At 37.5% G+C, this 20,384-nt stretch overlaps 1 non-coding gene across 1 annotated transcript; it reads right to left on the bottom strand.

The window, feature by feature from the left end:
* Nucleotides 1–16,096: 16,096 nt before the first annotated feature.
* On the bottom strand, nt 16,097–16,203 carry LOC114204690 (U6 spliceosomal RNA). The gene has a single exon (XR_003608217.1). It is a non-coding gene; the product is annotated as a U6 spliceosomal RNA (small nuclear RNA).
* Between the last annotated feature and the right edge of the window lie 4,181 nt (nt 16,204–20,384).

The following is a 20,384-nucleotide window of genomic DNA, read 5'->3' as shown; positions in this document are numbered from 1 at the left end:
CCTACTCCAAAACACTTACCCTTCTCCATGATACGGCCTACTTTTCCAAGGTCTGGGGTCCGTGGGCACGGTTTTCTCTCCTCCCCTTTTCTTTGCCTTCCAAGCAAGTCAGACTCACTTAGAGCAGCATCTGGTCATTAGAATTGTTTCAAGCTCCCAGGCGATTTGAATATGCAGCCACATGCCGAGAACTACTTATCTTGTCTCTGTCTCTGTTCATTTCTATTTTTGTGGCTTTCCCCCTTGCACCACCCCTTACCCTCTCCAACAAATTGAATCAATAAATAGCAGGGACTTGTCCACTCATTTACTCCTTCACTCAGTGGATATTTACTATGTGTCTTTCTGTGCCAGGCATTATTAATTTTTATAGCTGATCTCCTTCATCATCTTCTTCCTGCCCATCCAGCGCCTAGCATATACCCTGGCACAGGATAAAAACTCAATAAAAGTGTGTTCTGGTTCACTGAAATCATCACAAGGGTTTTCCAGCTCTTAATCATCATCTTAAACAGCTTCTTCTTCAAGAGTGTCAGTTAGCTAAGGTGTCAGGCTCTTCTTTTTAACATGATAATAACTTTGCATATTTTAGATCTGGAAAGGATCTTAAGATCCAATTGTCTTTAGGATAGAATTCCAAGGATAGGGTTTGTTCTGAGCAGTCTACCTCACACAGCACAAGGAATCCATAGTTTTAAAATGTAAGTACAACAATTCCTTCACAGAAGAATATATATATATATAGAGAGAGAGAGAGAGAGAGAGAGAAGGGGAGTAGAATGTTCTAATTTCTGTTAGGACAACAAGAAGGAAACACATGCCAAAAAAGTGACATTTATTAAATTAGTGTAAAGTCTTCTCAAGTACTATGTATTTAACTGAAAACTCCTGAGGCTTCCTGTTCTCTATTGAGCAAATCCAAGTGCTCTTCCCCCTTTAAACCTTTCCTCCACAGCCATGTTCCCCCTGACCCCACTCTCCTCCTCAGCCCACCTTCTCCCAAAGGCACTATTTGCAATAAAGTTTGCTAACCTCCCAAACAGTTTGCTTACTCTTTTCTTCCTGTCACACACATTATTCCCTTCTTGACTCTCACATGAAAGGGAGCAGCAATGCTGATTTTTTTTTTTTTTTGGCCTTTTCCTAAGGCTTTTATACTGACAGTTAATTAAATGTGGATTTCCACTAGCTCAATCTGTTTCAGGAAACAGAAAAGTCAAAAAGAGCTAAGGACTTAAAGTCTCCCTTATAGGTCCTAATTAACCAGCCAATCAGAAATCACCCTAGTGTTTAAGCTAATAACTATGCCAAGGTATGATTTCATGCAAAGTTTAAACAGGACATATTCAAAACAAGTTAGAGACAAGGATATCCATAAAAGATGAATTGAGGAGACATCAAGTTGATTCAAAGGTGCATGCATTTGAGCACTCTGCTACCACTGAAGGTCAGTCAGCCACACACACACACACACACACACACACACACACTAGCATCTGCACATACAAACACATGTGCACAGATGCCCAAAAGCATGGAGACACATAGACACAAACTTGCACATATCTGTGTGGAGATACACACAGACACGTACTCACACATACTTGCAAAGACACATGCACACACATATAATACTCATACATAACTGCACATGCCCATACACACATACATGACATGCACACGTGTGCACATGTATGCACACTCACATCTTACCGCCCAAACCAAATTCAAACTTCCATGAGGCTGGTACCCTGTCCTCTACTTGTGTTCTTCCCCAGCACTTGGCACTGGGCTGAGTACTCAATTAAGTACTCAACAGATTACCAGTTAATTCAAAATGTTTACATAATTTTCTACATTGGTATGTCTAAATTTACTAATCATTTGACCTTCTTTATACAACTTAATATCTTATTTTTCCTAAATGAAAACTGTGAATAACTTCTACTTTTCTCATAGAGTTACAGGGGTGCTCAAGGCTGATGATCCTTGAGCTCATGCACTTTTGTAAAGGGAAATGCAAGTTTGATAAGTGTTCACAATCTCATAAAGTTCTACATAAAATAAGACTGGAGATGAAAAGGATGTCATAGAAAGAGATGGAACAATCTCAGAAGCAGGAAGTTTAGATTTTCTTTTCCGAAAAGAGTAGACTTACTTTGTTTCCTTTTGGCTTTTATGTGTTTAAAGACGATGCTGATTTGACTTTACCATTCCGTGTTACTACTAGTATCACACTAATTGTTCTTAGGGAAAGAGTAAATAGAAAGTGGCAGAATTGCTGCAGACATTTCAAGTCTGTGAATGGATTTCCCTGTTAATAGAAACCAAAAATGATCCTCAGACTTAGGCCTCACAGGCCTAAAGACATGTGAGACATGACATTAAACCTGACCCACTACCACATTTAAGCACTTCAAGGCTACTTGGTATATTTGAAGCAGAATGTTTTATCATAAATCTGTATTTTTCAAACTCTTTTCCATTATGGCCCTGTAGTAGGAAGAATAATGCCCCCCTAGTGTCTACACTCTAATATTCAGACCTTGAATACATGAGGCTAAATTCAGGACCTACAATAAGTGACAAACAAAACATGCATCTTTATCCAACAAGCACATTATAGGACTATCTTCTCTCTTCTAAGGTTCTCCTAATAGTCTCTCTGAGAATTTGTGGTTCTCAAATCTTTTTATAGTCTTCGACACCCAGATAAGCCCATAGGAGATGCTCAATAAATATATTTGAATGAATAAATGAATGAGCAAACAGATAAAGAGAGAGGAACTGGGTTAACCTTGTCACTTGTTTTAGATCGGGAATTTTTTACCTCGGCTCTATTGGTATCTTGGGTGAAATAATCCTTTCTTGTAGGGGACTCTCTGTGCAGCATCCCTGGCCTCTCCCCACCAGAGCCCAGTAGCACCCACCAAATTGTGAAATTCAAAAATGTCTCCTAATGGGGGAGGTACAAAATTGCCTCTGGTTGAGAACCACCACTCTAGAACAAAGGTCCTCAATTCTGGTTGCACATTAGAATAACTTTGGAAGACTTTTAAAAACCCAGTGGTCAGGCCATACCTCCAATTAACTAAGTCAGATTCACTCAGGGCGGCATCTAGTCATTGGTAGTTTCCCAAAGCTCTCAGGTGATTTGAATTTGCAGCCAAATGTTGAGAATCATTTCTCTAGCTGCCCACTATTAAAACTGTGGTCCATGGACCAGCAACTGGGCATTATCTTGAAGTTTGTCAGAAATGCAGAATCTCGGGCTCTATCCCAGACCTACTGCACTGGTCAGCGTCCAGGCAGGAGACAGAAACCACACCAATTTTTTAAACAGTGAGAATTTCATGGAAAGAATTGTTAATGAGGGGCGCCTGGGTGGCTCAGTCGGTTGAGCGTCTGCCTTCAGCTCAGGTCATGATCCCGGGGTCCTGGGATCGAGCCCCGTGTCGGGTTCCCTGCTCAGTGGGGAGTCTGCTTCTCCCTCTCCCTCTGCCTGCCTCTCTGCCTACTTGTGCTCTCCTCTCTCTCTCTTTCTGTTAAATAAAGAAATAAAATCTTTTAAAAAAAAAGATTTATTAACGAACGACAAGGTAAGGATGGCAGAGTGGGAAGATCCCGAGCTTAACTCCTCCCACAGACAAACCAGAACTACAACTACATATAAAACAACTATCTCTGAAAACTGAAGATTAACAGAAAAGATTTCACACAACTAAGGATATAAAGAAAACTCCCACTGAGATAGGCAGGAGAAGCAGAGACACAGTCTAATCATGACCCACACCCCTGACACAGCAACGGATAGATGAGAGGGCTCTTACAACGGTAGAGACCCTCCCTGACAAACTAGGAGTCTGAGCCCAACATTGAGTTCTCCAGCCCAGGGGAGCTGCACCAGGAAAATGAGACCCCATGATGTTTGGCTTTGAAAAGTAGCGGGGCTTATGTCCAGGAGAGCCAGAGAGCAGTGGGAAACCATGCCTCTGCTCTCCAAGGTCACACGCACAATTTCACTCCCTCCAAGTCCAAGTGCAGAGGCAGCAGTTTGAAAAGTACCTGGGTTACACAGGAAGGAGAATCACTGACAAATTTTAGGGCACATGCCAAAGGAGCAGGTGTCTGTTCTAACCTGGCCTGACACTGGTGTGCTGGTGGGAGCCATGCCTGATACTCTCCATGTACTGCACAAGCACACTGGCTCCACCCCAGAGCTCCCCAGCAGGCTCACCCTGCCCAACCCACCAGCTCCAGCCAGAGCCCTTCTCAAGCAGCTCCCTGCCCCATCATGCGTGGAGGAAATAAATGAAATAAAGACTAAATAAATAAATACAAAGAAGAGAGCAGGAGGGGAATAATGAAGGGGGGGCAATTGGAAGGGGAGATGAACCATGAGAGACGATGGACTCTGAGAAACAAACTGAGGGTTCTAGAGGGGAGAGGGTGGGGGGATGGGTTAGCCTGGTGATGGGTATTAAAGAGGGCATGTTCTGCGTGGAGCACTGGGTGTTATGCACAAACAATGACTCATGGAACACTACATCAAAAACTAATGATGTAATGTATGGTGATTAACATAATAATAAAAAAATGTAAATACAAAAAAAATGATCAAGTAAACTAAGAGTTGGTTCTTTGAAAAGATAAGCAAAATGGATAAAACTCTAGCCGGACTCATTAAGAAAAAAAAGAGAGGGCCTAAATAAACAAAATCAGAAATGAAAGAGAAACTACAACTGATACCACAGAAATACAAAGGACCATCAGAGACTACTACAAATACTTATATACCAACAAATAAGACAACCCAAAAGAATTGGAAAAATTTCCAGAAACACACAATCTACTAAGACTGAATCAGGAATAGAAAATCTGACTAGATTGATCGCTACTAATAAAATTGAATCTGTAATCAAAAACTCCCAACAAACAGAAGATCAGCACCAGACAGCTTCACAGGTGAATTCTACCAAATATTCAAAGAGTTAATACCTATCCTTCTCAAACTACTCCAAAAATTGAAGAGGAAGGAATGCTTCCAAAGTCATTCTATGAGGCCAACATTATCCTGATATCAAAACCAGACAAAAACACCACAAAAAAAGAAAATTACAGGCCAATATTCCTGAACACAGATGCAAAAATTCTGAACAAAATAGTAGCAAACCACACTCAACAATACATTAAAAGGATCATATACCACAGTCAAATGGGGTTTATTCCAGGGATGCAAGGATGGTTTGATATCTGCAACTCAATTAACATGATATACTACATTAACAAAAAGAAGGGTGAGAATCATAAATCATATGACCATCTCAATAGATGCAGAAAAGGCATTTGATAAAATTCAATATTTATGATAAAAACTCATAAATGTCATATATAACAAGCCCATACCTAACATCATACTCAACAGTGAAAAGCTAAAACTTCTCCTCTAAAATCTGGAACAAAACAAGGATGCCCACTCTCACCACTTTTATACAACATGGTGTTGGATGTCCAAGCCAAGCAAGAAGATAAGAGAAAGAAACAAGGCAACCAAATTGGAAAAGAAGAAGACTGTCACTATTTGCAGATGACATGATACTATATATAGAAAGATCCCTACCAAAAAACTACTTGAACTAATAAATGAATTCAGTAAAATCACAGGATACAAAATTAATATATAGAAATCTGTTGCATTTCTATGTACAGATAATGAACTACCAGAAAGAGAAATTAAGAAAATAATCCCATTTGCAATTTATCAAAGAACAAAATATCTAAGAATAAATTTAATGAAGGAAGTGAAAGACTTATACTCTGAAAATTTTGTAAGATATTAATGAAAAAAATTAAAGATGACACAAATAAATGGAAAGATATGCTGTGCGGTTTGGAAGAATTAATATTATTAAAATATTGCAATCTACAGAATCAGTGCAATCCTTATCAAAATACCAGTGGCATTTTCGGGGGCACCTGGGTGGTGCAGTTGGTTAAGCATCCAACTCTTGGTTTCGGCTCAGGTCATGATCTAGGGTTGTGAGACTGAACCCTGTGTCTGTGCTCAGCATGGAGTCTGCTTAAGACTCCCTCTCCTTCTCCCTCCCCCCCCCACTTGCTCGCACACTCTCTCTCTCCAAAATAAATAAATAAATCTTAAAAAAAAAAAATACCAGTGGCATTTTTCACAGAACTAGAACAAATAATCTAAAAATTTGTGTGGAACTGCAAAAAACTGTGAATAGCCAAAACAATCTTGAGAAGGAAAAACAAAAGCTGGAGGCATCACATGCCCTGATGTCAAACTATATTACAAAGTTGTAGTAATCAAAACAGTATGGTACTGGCTCAGACACAGACACATAGATCAATAGAATGGAACAGAGAACCCAGAAAGAAATGCATGCTTATATAGTCAACTAATTTTCAACAAGGGAGACAAGAATATACAATGGGGAAAAGACAGTCTTTCTAATAAATGATGCTGGGAAACCTGGACAAATACATGCAAAACAATGAATCTCAACCACTTTCTTACACTAAAATGAATTTTAAGTTTATTTTTGTATATGGTGTAAGAACAAAATGAAAACACAAATTTGAAAAGATATTTGCACCCCTATGTTCATTATTTACAATAGCCAAGATATGGAAGTAACCTAAGTACCCACTAATAGATGGGTGGACAGAGAAACGATGGTACACGCACGTACACACACACACACACACGCATACACACACACGGAATATTATGCAGCCATAAAAAAGAATAAAATCTTGCCATTTGCAACAACATGGATGGATCTAGAGGGTATTCTGGTAAGTGAAATAAATCAGACAGAAAAACATATCATATGATTTCACTTAAATGCGGAATCTAAAAAACAAAACGGACAAACAAAACAAAATAGAAACAGACTCACAGATACAGAGAACAATCTGGAGATTACCAGAGGATAGGGGATTGTGGGAATGGGCAAAATGGGCAAAAAGGAGATTAAAAGGTACAAACTTCCAGTCGGAAAATAATTAAGTCACAGGAATGTAATGTACAGCAAAGGGGATATAGTTACTATGGTAGCAACTTTGTATGATGACAGGTAATAGCTAGATTTAGTGGCGATTCCTTCACGATGTATATAAATGCTGAAGCACTAGGTTGTACACCTGAAACTAATACAATAGTGTATGTCAACTACACTTCAGGTAAAATTTTTTTTTAATTAGTAACTGAGTAAAGTTATTAAAGCAATCAACCAGGTCATTGAAAGAGTAAAAATAAAGCTCTAGTATCAGGGTGGTAACAAGGGCAGAAAGCAGCTACCGCCTTTAGGGTTAGGGAAAGAAAGGAAAGAGGTTGAAATCCCTGACAGGGGAGTTGCTTGGCCCGTGCTGGGGTCTCTGAGGGGCATAATGAATTTCATCGTGAGAGTGTTGGAGAAACCGAAAACTGGAAGTTGCCGCCAGAGGAAGGACCTGCTGCGGGATGGAAGGAGCATTGCTGAGGGGATGCCCACCGGGCAGCAAGCGGACGGGTCCTGTCTCCCTCCTCCAGCTTTGCAGTCTCCCCCTAGCACCCCGACGGGAGAAGCCTAGCGTGGAGCCAGCCAGCAAAGCACAAATGTGGGTGCAGAGTCCAGCCCCTGCTGCGCAAGGCAGAGCTTGAAAGTGTGGCCTTGGAGTTGAGAGCCGAGAGTTTTAACCAGAATCTGCATTTTAGCAAGATATCCAGGGGATTCCCATGCACGCTGTAGTGGAGCAAGTCCTGCTTTTGAGTCTGTCGCTTCTTTTATCAATCCGGACTTCTCAACAAGTTACCTCACGCTAGTCAGGAGCTTGGCAGCAACCTCTACTTGAAAATAATCACAATCCGCTCCCTAAGGCCAATGATATAACCATTACGTGATTGTGGTTTGTCACCTTAGACCTCAAGGGAGAAAGAAATGAATTCGGTCTCGGTGTGCTCTTAAAAGTTAAATATTTCCTTGTCTGTTTCCCCCCTTCTATTTCAAAGTATTACAAACAAAAGCAAATTGGCATTCTTTTGTTTCTTAATACTTCCTTAAATGGCTAAGTAAAATCCTAAAGTTTCAACTGTGCAATTAATATCAACAAAACAGGACCCCTCAAGGAGACTCTGGGCCCTTTCACTCACCAGGGGACCAATAATTCTGAGAACTGGATATTTCTTTCCCACACAGCAGCCTCAGCTTCCCTCAGAGAAAGCCCTAGTAGCCGGAGCGGCTGCAGTTGGAGCGTCTCACTCCAGCAGGCATCTGGCAAATGCGCCTTGCTCACCACCAGAGCTACCAGGTGGGAGAGCATGGCGGCTCAGTGCCAACACAAGGACACAGCTGAAGAAAATAACTGGTCAGCAAATGTCCTCCTTCAGAGCATCAGCATGTTCTGCTCTGCTCGCTCGCATCACCTTGGCATTGCCAGCACATGGGGCGGGGGGTAGGGGGGAGGGGAGAGAGGGGAGGTGTCCGTTTGTGAATGTTCCTGGTACGCTTCTGCCACCCAGTGGACGTTCCTAACTCTTACGCTTAGACTTCAATGGTAAAGTCTAGCATTTGGAATTTATTCAAAGTTTAATTGTTCCTAAAAACTGCCAATCCTTTTAATAAATATATTAGAAATTCACTTAAAATGGAATACGTGGGTAAGTGTAAACTACATATGTATACATATTCAATTTTACATAAATGGAAATTTGTAGTATGCTTTTATAATGAGAACACAGCTCATAGGGAAGTGTGAATGAAAACAAAATGACCTTTTTTCACATGTGGGAAGATTCTCCATAGTTTAAAAATATACTAAGAGGATCACCGTTCCATAGATATGTACCTGCTCAGTTCTTAGTTCCAAACATTATAAAGTCTCTTTTGAGAATTTCACATGAAGTAAAAAAAAAAAAAATTAACACAAAAAGTGTCAATTATTTTAATTCAAAGGTTCACGCTTGTGTTATAGGATTGCCAAAACAATTTTATTTTATAAGGTTGCTTTGTTTGTGTCTAGGATGGTTTTATCAACCATGGATTCCAAGATTTTTAAGTTCTTTAAAACAACCCATGACATGTGACATTTAGAGATTATTCTATTTGAGTGTGGATGAGTAAATTGATGAGTGAATATGTTGATAAAAATATTATAAGACATTCCTCAAAGAAAACAAAGAAGTGTAACTCCTAATAATCATATATTTACTATGTAGAAGCTAGAAGACCAGGTGTCCTATATTAAAAGGGAAAAAAATCCCAGTGTTAAATCATCTTATGAATTTATTATTGAATTTGATAATTAATAAAGTAAAACATGATATCATAAGGACTCTTCTGAAAATCTCATTTCCTTAGGCAGCTCTGACTCAACTGCTAGCAAGCATATGATAGAAATTCTGCTCTTGATTTAAAAAAATACCACAGAAATCTAAGAATCATTAAGAAAAGTTTCAGAAGATAGAGAAGACACAGGAAAGCTGGCTATTTGGATTTTTAAATTTCATTAAGATAAATGAGAAGTTACATGACAATTTCCCAACAGTTGGCTAATTATACAAAATGCATTCAGGCATTAGAAACTATTATGAAAATGTGGAAAGCTTTTTATTGTGTTACATTTCAACTGAACTTGAACTACAACAGCTGAGATGCACCAGCTCCTTTTGGAATTTATCCTGGTTCATTGCAAAGTGCATATGACAAAAACTGCATGTAGTGAGTCAAACTCAATTAAAATAAGACCAAAAAATTGATTTGAAATGGCAATTTAGTTGAACCAGAACTGGACCCAAATTGTTTTGTTACTCTACCAATCGAGATCATTCCAAACTCCTATCTCCACTTTACTAAACTAAATAAGGCTATCATTACAATTGCATTTTGATGTTGAATCATACAAAAAGGCATGATTGAATTAAGTAGCAATTCTCTGCTACCTTTGTGAGTTCACTGCAATGTGTGAGGGCTTAACTTTTTTTGCCATTTCAGTCAAAATGAAAAATCAGTCAATAATCCACAGAACAAGATTTTGTAAAGGGTCAAAAAAAATGTATACCTGATATATGGTTTGTAAATATTTTTTCCCATTCCATAGGTTCCATTTGTTTTGTTTTGTTTTGTTTTTGCTGTGGAGTTGTAGGAGTTCCTTATATATTTTGGACATTAAAGGGGCATTTTTCCATGGTATAAAGTTTCAGTTATGCCAAATGAATAAGTTCCAGAAACCTGCTGTACATCATAGTGCCCATTGTAGTTAATAATATGGTATTGTGCACTTCAAAATATATTAAAAAGGTGATTTCTTGTCAAGTGTTCTTATTATACACAAAAAAATTAGGACACAAGGAAGATCTGGGAGGCATTGGATAGGTCTATTACTTTGACCGTGGTGATGGTGTCATGGGTGTTTGATATGTCCAAACTCATCAAATTATACACATTAAGCATTGTATGTCAATTGTACCTTAACAAAGTTGTTTTTTAAAAAAGAAACAATACATAATATTCAAAAATTACATTATACATCTTCAAATAAAACAATTTCACACTCTTGCTTTTTAGGTTTATAGGAAATTGAGCAGAAAGTAGTTTCCCCTTTTATTAACATCTTCCATTAGTGTGTTACATTTGTTACAATTGATGCATTATTCATACATCATTACTAACTGAGGTCCAAAGTTTGCATTAGCATTCACTCCTTGTGCTGTACATTCTATGGGTTTGGAAAAGTGTTTAATGAATAACATGTACCTACCAATACAGTATCATACAGATGAGTTTTACTGCCCTAAAAATCCTCTGTACTCTGCCTATTCATCCCTCCCTCCCTCCCCTTGAGCCCCTACCATGATCCTTGTTCTGTCTCTGTAGCTTTTCCTTTTCCAGAGTGTCATATGGTTGTAATCATGCAGTATGCAACCCTTTTAAAAAGGTTTCTTTCTCTTAGCAATATGCATTTCTATGTCTTCTGTAGCTTGATAGCTCATTTCTTTCTATCACTAAATACTATTCTATTGTCTGGATATACCACAGTTTATTTATAAATTCACCTACTAAAGGATCTTAGTGCTTCGAAGTTTTGGCAACTATAAAAAAGAGCTGCCATAAATATTCATGTGCAGGCTTATATGTAGACAAATTTTTAACTCCTTTATGTAAATACTAAGGAGCACAATTGCTGAATTGTATGATAAGACTATGTTTAGTTTTCTTTTTTTTAAGATTTTATTTATTTATTTAAGAGAGAGAAAGCAGAGAGGGAGAGTGAGAGAGAGAAGCAGACTCCCCACTGAGCAGAGAGCCCGACTCAGGGCTGCATCCCAGAACCTTGGGGATCATGACCTGAGCCGAAGGCAGATGCTTAACCACATGAGCCACGCAGGCGCCCCAAGACTATGTTTAGTTTTCTAAGGAAATGCTAAATATCTTCCAAGGAGGCTGTATCATTTTGCATTCCCATCACCTGTTGCTCCACAGCCTCATCAGCATTTGATGTTATGTGTTTTCAATTTTAGCCATTCTGATAGATATATAGTGGTATCTCACTGTTTTAATTTACAATTCCCTAAATGATAAATGATGTCAGTAATCTCCCTGCTTAACTTCTTTGGTGAAGTGTCTGTTCAGATCTTCTGCTCATTTTTAAAATTAGACTGTTGGTTTTCTCATTGTTGAATTTTAAGAGTTCTTTGTATATTTTGGATACCAGCCCTTTCTTTATCAGATATGTGTTTTGCAAAGAATTTTCTCCCAGTTGGTGGTTTAACTTTGAATTCTCTTAAAATACCTTTTACAGAGCAGAAGTTTTTAATGTTCATGAAGTCCAACTTCTGTTTTGTTTGTTTGTTTGTTTGTTTCATGGACCATGCCTTGGTATAGTACCTAAAAAGTCATCACCAAAGCTATGATCAACTAGATTTTCTCCTATGTTATCTTCTGGAAGTTTTATAGCTTTTCCTTTTACATCCAGGTATATGATCCATTTTGAGTTAATTTTTGTGAAACTCTGTATCTAGAATCTTTTTTTCTTACAAGTGGATATCCAGTTGTTCCAGCACCATTTGTTGAAAATCTTGAAGTTCAGTAATGTTAATCCTCCAACTTTATATTTCTCCTTCAATATTTTACTGGCATTCTGGGCCTTTAGCCTTTTTATATAAACTTTAGCATCAGTTTTTCAATATCTACAAAATAACAGATTTCAATTGGGCTTGTATTGGATCTATAGATCAACTCAGAAAAAACAGACAACAATATTGAGTTTTCCAATCCATGTACATGGAATATCTATTTATTTATTTAAATCTTCTTTGATTTTGGGATGCCTGGGTGGCTCAATCAGTTAAGCATCTACCTTTGGCTCAGGTCATGATCCCAGAATCCTAAGATGGAGTCCCTCATCAGGCTCCATGCTCAGTGGGGAGGCTGCTTCTCTGCCTGCCACTCCCCCTGTTGTGCTCTCTCTCTCTATCTCTGACAAATAAATAAATAAAATCTTTTTAAAAAATCTTCTTTGATTTTGTTCATCACAGTTTTCTAGTTTTCTTCATATAGATCTTAGATATATTTTGTTATACTTATTTTTCTTTTCTTTTTTGTGCTAATGTAAATGGTATTGTGTTTTCAATTTCAAATTCCAATTGTTCATTGTTGGTGTACATGAAAGTAATTGCCTTTTGTATATTAACCTTGTATTTTGTAACCTTGCTATAATTGCTTATTAGTTCTGGGAATTTTTCTGTTATTCTTTGGGATTTTCTGCATAGACAATCATGTCATCTGTGACCAAAGACAGTTTTGTTTCTTCCTTCTAAAATGGTATACCTTTGATGTCTTTTTTTTTTTTTTTTTTTTTTTTTTTTATTGTTCTGTCTTACTGGGTTAGCAAGGACTTACAGCACAATGTTGAATAAGGAATAGTGAGGACATTCTTGCCTTGTTCCTGAGCTTAGTAGGAAAGCATCTAATTTCTCACCACCAAGTATGATGTTAGCTGTAGACTTTTTGTAGATTTTCTTATCATGTTGAAGATGTTCTCTTCTATTCCCAGTTTGCTGAGATCTTGACTTATTTTAATGTAAATATTAGTATGCTTCAGGATGAAACAAAGTAAAAAAAGTCTGTCTTACAGTGTAGTGGGTAATATGTCATCTGTTCTTTTCTAAACTAAAACTTCTATATTTTCGTATAGAAAATATATAGTATATTCGACATAATCATATTTTTAAATGAAGATGAAAACTTCCACTCACTGGAAGTTGAGTGTAGGTAAAGAGCAATGGCATTTTCCAGTCTTGAGTCAAAACTATACTTAAGCAAAATAACCCTCCAATCCTCTTGGTCAAAATCACTTCTTTAAACCATTATGAAAAAAAAGAGAGAGAGAGAGAGAGAAAATAAACCATTATGTATACTAATGATTTTACAATTTTGTCTATGACACTTGGCTATGTCTCCAATTACCCCAACACATAATGGTATTTTAAAACTATTATTATGTTCCCTCCAATTTTCTCGATACAATCATAGGTGCCATGTGCAATAAACATCCAAAGGCAGTTTTGTAATTTGTTTCATTGGCTCTAGATTGTTTACAGATACACCGTACATTATGCCAAACTTCTCCTTGAGACAATATCTGGACTGTTTCTGTTATGGTAAACCAACATTTGGGAAAGACTATACCAACACATGGATGGCCAGATTGGAAATTTCATGTGAAATTCCCACAGTATTAACCACCAAGAAGAACTCTCTAGAACAATAAGCTACTTTTACATTTTACCCTCACAAAAGTATTCATAAGTGTCCATAGAACACTTGAGAAATGTCTTACCACAGGCACTAAATATATGAAACAGATTATAGGAATGAAAATAAGGCACATTTTATCAAATTGTGGAAAGGTTTCCAAAATTACTATCCCCAGGTTCTTAGTCACTGATACGTCTAGAAACCTGAAGAAGGCTCAGTGTAGGCTGTTATCATCCATGAGATATCTGAGACCCCCTTTGACCATATACACACTTCTCATATTTTCAGTCAACCGAGCTCTTGTTGCAGCTTTGCAATATAGCCTACTGCTGTATTAAATTGCTAATCTCCCATAGAGATCCAATATTGAGCCCAGGTATTTTCTAATTTTCAAAAAGAATGGGGTGTTAAAAACAAGTCAAAATGATAATATACATTGACAGAAAAATGACTGAGTACAGATCAAGTTACAATAAACCTGCATTATGGAGAATGAATAAAAACCTTGGACAAGTGAAAACTAGTTTCTATCACTCTACTCTTCAAAGTCATCTCAGTAAATCCCCCCCGCAAACCTTCATATCTCAGAATTTCCTTCTACTTACTCATTGTTCTGTTTATTCTCTTCAGCTTAAGTCAGGTGAAACTTGAGATTACTTTTCACTGACCTTAAAATGTGATCAGTAGCCATCTGGGCTTACAAAGACAGGCAGGGCCCTGTATGTGAGCCAACATACATATTTTTACTTTGCTTAATATTCTGTCATATTGTGAAATGATTCTAATCTTGGGAAAGAGTAGTCAAGAACAGTTAAGATATTTACTAAGCTCTTTCATTGACTGTAATTTCTTTTTATTTGACTTCATGGGCAACTGGTTGTTATAACTTCAAAGAAGAGCTTCGTTTTTTGTTGTTTTTTTTTTATGGCAACCTGAAAATTAAAGTTCTCAGAAAATGTACATGATTTATAATGATAATAAAATGAGATGTTGGAAAGTAGGAACATTACACACAATGAAGTTATGGTTCTCAAAAGGTCACAATGCAGTAGACTGATGGCCTCTAAATGCCACTATTATGACTCAGAATGTGTCCTTTGAACAGTTGAACATTATGTTACGGTTAGGGCTTACAAGTTGAGAGCCTTCTATTATTTTACGCTTATGGAGGCCTCAGTTCTGCACTGCGTGTTCTTCAGAGGTGCACACATCTCCAGACCTACAAAAGGGACAACCAGAAGTTAGTGAGACCCTAATAAGGAGTCAGAATATCTGGCTCTAACACTCAAGAGTTGTGTTCATGTGAGCCAATTGTTTGGTTTTCCTGAGGTTCGGTTTCTGTTACAGAGGCAATATGAATGCTAAAAGAAAAAAATACCTTACACATGGGGTTGTCATCAAGCACAAACAGATTAGAAGAGGCTGAGTCTAATGAGGGAGGCTGTGGCCACATTCATGAAGGAGGTGATGGTGAGTAGAACTACCGCAAGTCAACAACTTTGGAAAACTGCAAATAGACGGGAGATGTATTTAACTGGTAGCATCAACAGAAATTGACTTTTAACTGGGTGAGGTATGGAGGGGTCAAATGTTATTCCCAGGTGTCTGTCTTGGGCGGTTGTAAACTTAGGGTGTCTTTTTGTGGGACAGTGAGCATAGGACATGGGGTAGATTTGACACCGGGGTGGTGGAGGGATGGGAGTTCAAAGCAGTTGGTTTTGTATGCCTTAGAAACCTATACATGCAATTGGAAGCTGGAGATATGACCCGAGGAAGAAGGAGAAATAATCTGAAAACAGTAGTGAGGAGTGAGTAGGTGATAAAAATTCAAGGTAGAACCAAGTTTTAATTAAGGAAAGGAAGTAAAGGGAGTCTTCAGAGAAGAAGTTGAGGATGTGGGGAGGTGACTGTTACTAGAACTCTTTTTTCAGCACAGCTATGATCATAATATCATCTTCATTAATACCAACAGAGACAGAAGCGGACGCCTAACCCTTTCTTCTTTGCATTTATATTTGTTCTTTTGGAAATACTTGGCACAGTTTTATAACATTAGTTTATGCAAAAACAGTATTCAATTAAAAAAATGCAAACCAGAGCCTCTTCTTAGAAATTCATCATCTTAGAGCTTGAAGAAACCTTAAAAATCACATAATTCCTTGAAACGACTTGTATTCAATGTCATAGTAGTAAAGTACAGGTTTCTACACCATCGTAAGTAAAAGAACCAAATAATTTTCTTCATTTTTCAGACATCTTTTGTAATCTCTGGGACGAGGTCACCAAGCTGGGAGGTAAGAACATTGCCTCCTTATCTCTGAACTGACACCTTTTTTTTTTTCATGGAGTATTTCACAGATTTGTGTGTCATCCTTGTGCAGAGGCCATGCTAATCTTTTCTGCGCAGTTCCAATTTCAGTATTTGTGCTGCTGAAGTGAATCCTGAACTGGCACTTTTTAGTCATGTGACCTTTGACAATTCATCTGATCCACAGACCTCCAGCTCCAAACATGGAGCTGAATTAGATCATTTCATAGATTCTATTCAGCTAAAAATCGTTGAGTCTATGAAGCTTTCTGCCTTGGCACAGGGGCATAACAGGGAATTTCTATTTGATAAATTGTAGAATGCTAATTTTGGATTTGAAAAATTAGAGATAGATTTTATGTATTCCTCCAAATATTTAACTTGTATATTTATGAATAAAGTACTGTGACTTAGGTGCACTGAATGAATAAATTAGCTCTGGTTCTTAGTAAAGACCAAAAAAATGGCAGAAAGAAATACATAAAGATAGAGGCAGCTGTTAATGACATATGATTTTTAAATAATAAAATTATCATCCTCCTCCAGCCCAGCCAACCCTGACAATGTGTACTTTTGTTAACATATATAATATATTGAGGAAGCCCACTTATAATCACTGTATACAGACATATATGGAAAGATAGTACTTTAGTTCCCAAAAGAAACATTTCATATTTTTATATTTTATATGGCTTAATACTTTCTGATCAGACTTTCATCTTCAACAATATCTTATTTCTCAGTTCTAGTGTGGGCTTCACCTAATTATTCCTATGAAAAATGTTCCCTCAGAATATCCCCTAATCCTGGACTTTCTCTAAGTGCCTCTCCAACTGGGTTATATATGTCTTCCCTTAACATTATTTAATATGTTCCTAAAATAAGAGGAGTAGAGCTTGGAAGTTTTTAACTCATATTTCCCCTGTGGTTAAGAGCTCCCCTTTCTCTCGAAAAAAAATGCAAATATTGTTTTAATTTTGCTTGCAATTTCATACACTTCCACATTGTAAGCTATTTTCTAAAATATGAATTGAAGTAATAGGAAAATTAAAGAAGTCTGGCCAGCTTAGCATTTTCCATATTTAGTTGTTACATTTTGTCCTTCAGAACTAAATTCCACATAAGGTAAAGAAAAGACAGTAAATGTCAGATATGGAGCTGCCAAAGCATGCAGGAAGCCAACATGAATATGAGGAAATTCATTAACAAACCTACCCAGATGTGTTTATACATGATTAAATTTATGGATAAAATGATACAATTCTAAACATTGCTTGAAAATAATCAGGATTTGGGGTGGAGGTGGGGATAGGGAGTGGGGAATAGAGTACAGATTAAAACAATATTCCAGGTCTGGGGATGATAGTTGTTTAAGCTGGGTGATGGGTACATGGGTTCTGTTATCTGATCCTTTCTACTTCTGTATATGTTTAAATTTTGTAGAATAAAATATTTTTCTGTTATACTAAATGCTTAACTTATAAATAATCAAACAGAACATCTTTTATCCTGGAATGTCTTTTTAAAAAAAAAAAAAAAACTAGACAACAAAAAGAAATAAAAGGCATCCAAATCAGCAAAGAAGAAGTCAAACTCTCACTCTTTGCAGATGATATGATACTTTATGTGGAAAACCCAAAAGACTTCACCCCAAAACTGCTAGAACTCATACAAGAATTCAATAAAGTGGCCAGATATAAAATCAATGCACAGAAATCAGTGGCATTCCTATACACCAACAACAAGACAGAAGAAAGAGAAATTAAGGAGTAGATCCCATTTACAATTGCACCCAAAACCATAAGATACCTAGGAATAAATCTAACCAAAGAGGCAAAGAATCTGTACTCAGAAAACTATAAAATACTCATGAAAGAAATTGAGGAAGACACAAAGAAATGGAAAAACGTTCCATGTTCATGGATTGGAAGAACAAATATTGTGAAGATGTCAATGCTACCTAGAGCAATCTACACATTCAATGCAATCCTTATCAAAATACAATCCACTTTTTTCAAAGAAATGGAGCAAATAATCCTAAAATTTGTATGGAACCAGAAAAGACCCCGAATAGCCAGAGGAATGTTGAAAAAGAAAAGCAAAGCTGGTGGCATCACAATTCTGGACTTCAAGCTCTATTACAAAGCTGTCATCATCAAGACAGTATGGTACTGGCACAAAAACAGACACAGACACATAGATCAATGGAACAAAATAGACAACCCAGAAATGGACCCGCAACTCTATGGTCAACTCATCTTCGACAAAGCAGGAAAGAATGTCCAATGGAAAAAAGACAGTCTCTTCAACAAATGGTGTTGGGAAAATTGGACAGCCACATGCAAAAGAATGAAACTGGACCATTTCCTTACACCACACACAAAAATAGACTCAAAATGGTTGAAAGACCTAAATTGAGACAGGAGTCCATCAAAATTCTAAAGGAGAACACAGGCAGCAACCTCTTCGACCTCAGCTGCAGCAGCTTCTTCCTAGAAACATCGCCAAAGGCAAGGGAAGCAAGAGCAAAAATGAACTTCATCAAGATAAAAAGCTTTTGCACAGCGAAAGAAACAGTCAACAAAACCAAAAGACAACCGACAGAATGGGAGAAAATATTTGCAAATGACATATCAGATAAATGACATATCAGTATCCAAAATCTATAAAGAACTTATCAAACTCAACACCCAAAGAACAAATGATCCAATCAAGAAATGGGCAGAAGACATGAACAGGCATTTTTCCAAAGAAGACATCCAAAAGGCCAACAGACACATGAAAAAGTGCTCAACATCGCTCGGCATCAGGGAAATCCAAATCAAAACCTCAGTGAGATAACACCTCACACCAGTCAGAATGGCTAAAATTAACAAGTCAGGAAACGACAGATGTTGGCGGGGATGCGGAGAAAGGGGAACCCTCCTACACTGTTGGTAGGAATGCAAGCTGGTGCAGCCACTCTGGAAAACAGTATGGAGGTTCCTCAAAAAGTTGAAAATAGAGCTACCCTATGACCCAGCAATTGCACTACTGGGTATTTACCCCAAAGATACAAATGTAGGGATCCGAAGGGTTACATGCACCCCGATTTTATAGCGGCAATGTCCACAATAGCCAAACTACAGAAAGAGCCAAGATGTCCATCGACAGATGAATGGATAAAGAAGATGTGGTGTATATACACAATGGAATATTATGCAGCCATAAAAAGGAATGAGATCTTGCCATTTGCAACGACGTGGATGGAACTGGAGGGTATTATGCTGAGTGAAATAAGTCAATCAGAGAAAGACATGTATCATATGACCTCACTGATATGAGGAATTCTTAATCTCATGAAACAAACTGAGGGTTGCTGGAGTGGTGGGGGTTGGGAGGGATGGGGTGGCTGGGTGATAGACATTGGGGAGGGTATGTGCTATGTTGAGTGCTGTGAATTGTGTAAGACTGTTGAATCACAGACCTGCACCTCTGAAACAAATAATACATTATATGTTAAAAAAAAAAAAGAAGAAGAAGAAGAAGAAGATAGCAGGAAGGGAAAAATGAAGGGGGGGAAATCAGAGGGGGAGACAAACCATTGAGAGACTACGGACTCTGAGAAACAAACTGAGAGTTCTGGAGGGGAGGAGGGTGGGGGGATGGGTTAGCCTGGTGATGGGTATTAAGGAGGGCACATACTGCATGGAGCACTGGGTGTTATATGCAAACAATGAATCATGGAACACTACATCAAAAACTAATGATGTAATGTATGGTGATTAACATAACATAATAAAAAAATAAATAAAAATAAATAAATAGACCAAACTAGAGTAAATTTTTCACTCATTAGATATAAATGCTTAATAAAGTAATCATTGATTTCCATACTCTAACTTCCTTTATCAAATAATGTATTAATATTAAAATGTTCTAGTTTTGAAGTGCATTTATCAGACATAAGCTATTAATTGTCATTCCACATTTTTTTGTTCTTACTTCCTAAAGAATCATGCAAACAGCCTTTGGTTTCCCATTGCTTTCTCAACAGCCCAAAACACACTGAGCTAAAATAAACAGATCGGGGTACAACTGTTCAGTCTACAGTTGACTGCTGATTGATAAGTACTGCTCCAAAATCTATTCCATGGGTTGATGGATTGGTGAATGTTCAATTCATGCAGATGCTCAAAATTAATTTGCTGAATTAAGACCCCCCCTTAATTCTTTATTCACTCAGTCAGGACCTATCAAATACTCTCTCTTCTTTTTTTAACCTTAATCAACTCATTCCAACAAATATATTTTGAACTACATATAGTGTGAAAGCC

The sequence above is a fragment of the Eumetopias jubatus genome, unplaced genomic scaffold (assembly GCF_037043125.1).
Source record: "Eumetopias jubatus isolate StellerSeaLion01/CBP00866 unplaced genomic scaffold, mEumJub1_p1.0 scaffold_6, whole genome shotgun sequence".
Classification (NCBI taxonomy): Eukaryota; Metazoa; Chordata; class Mammalia; order Carnivora; family Otariidae; genus Eumetopias; species Eumetopias jubatus.
Note: the sequence above shows the minus strand (reverse complement) of the source record. Positions and strands in the feature narration are given on the sequence as shown.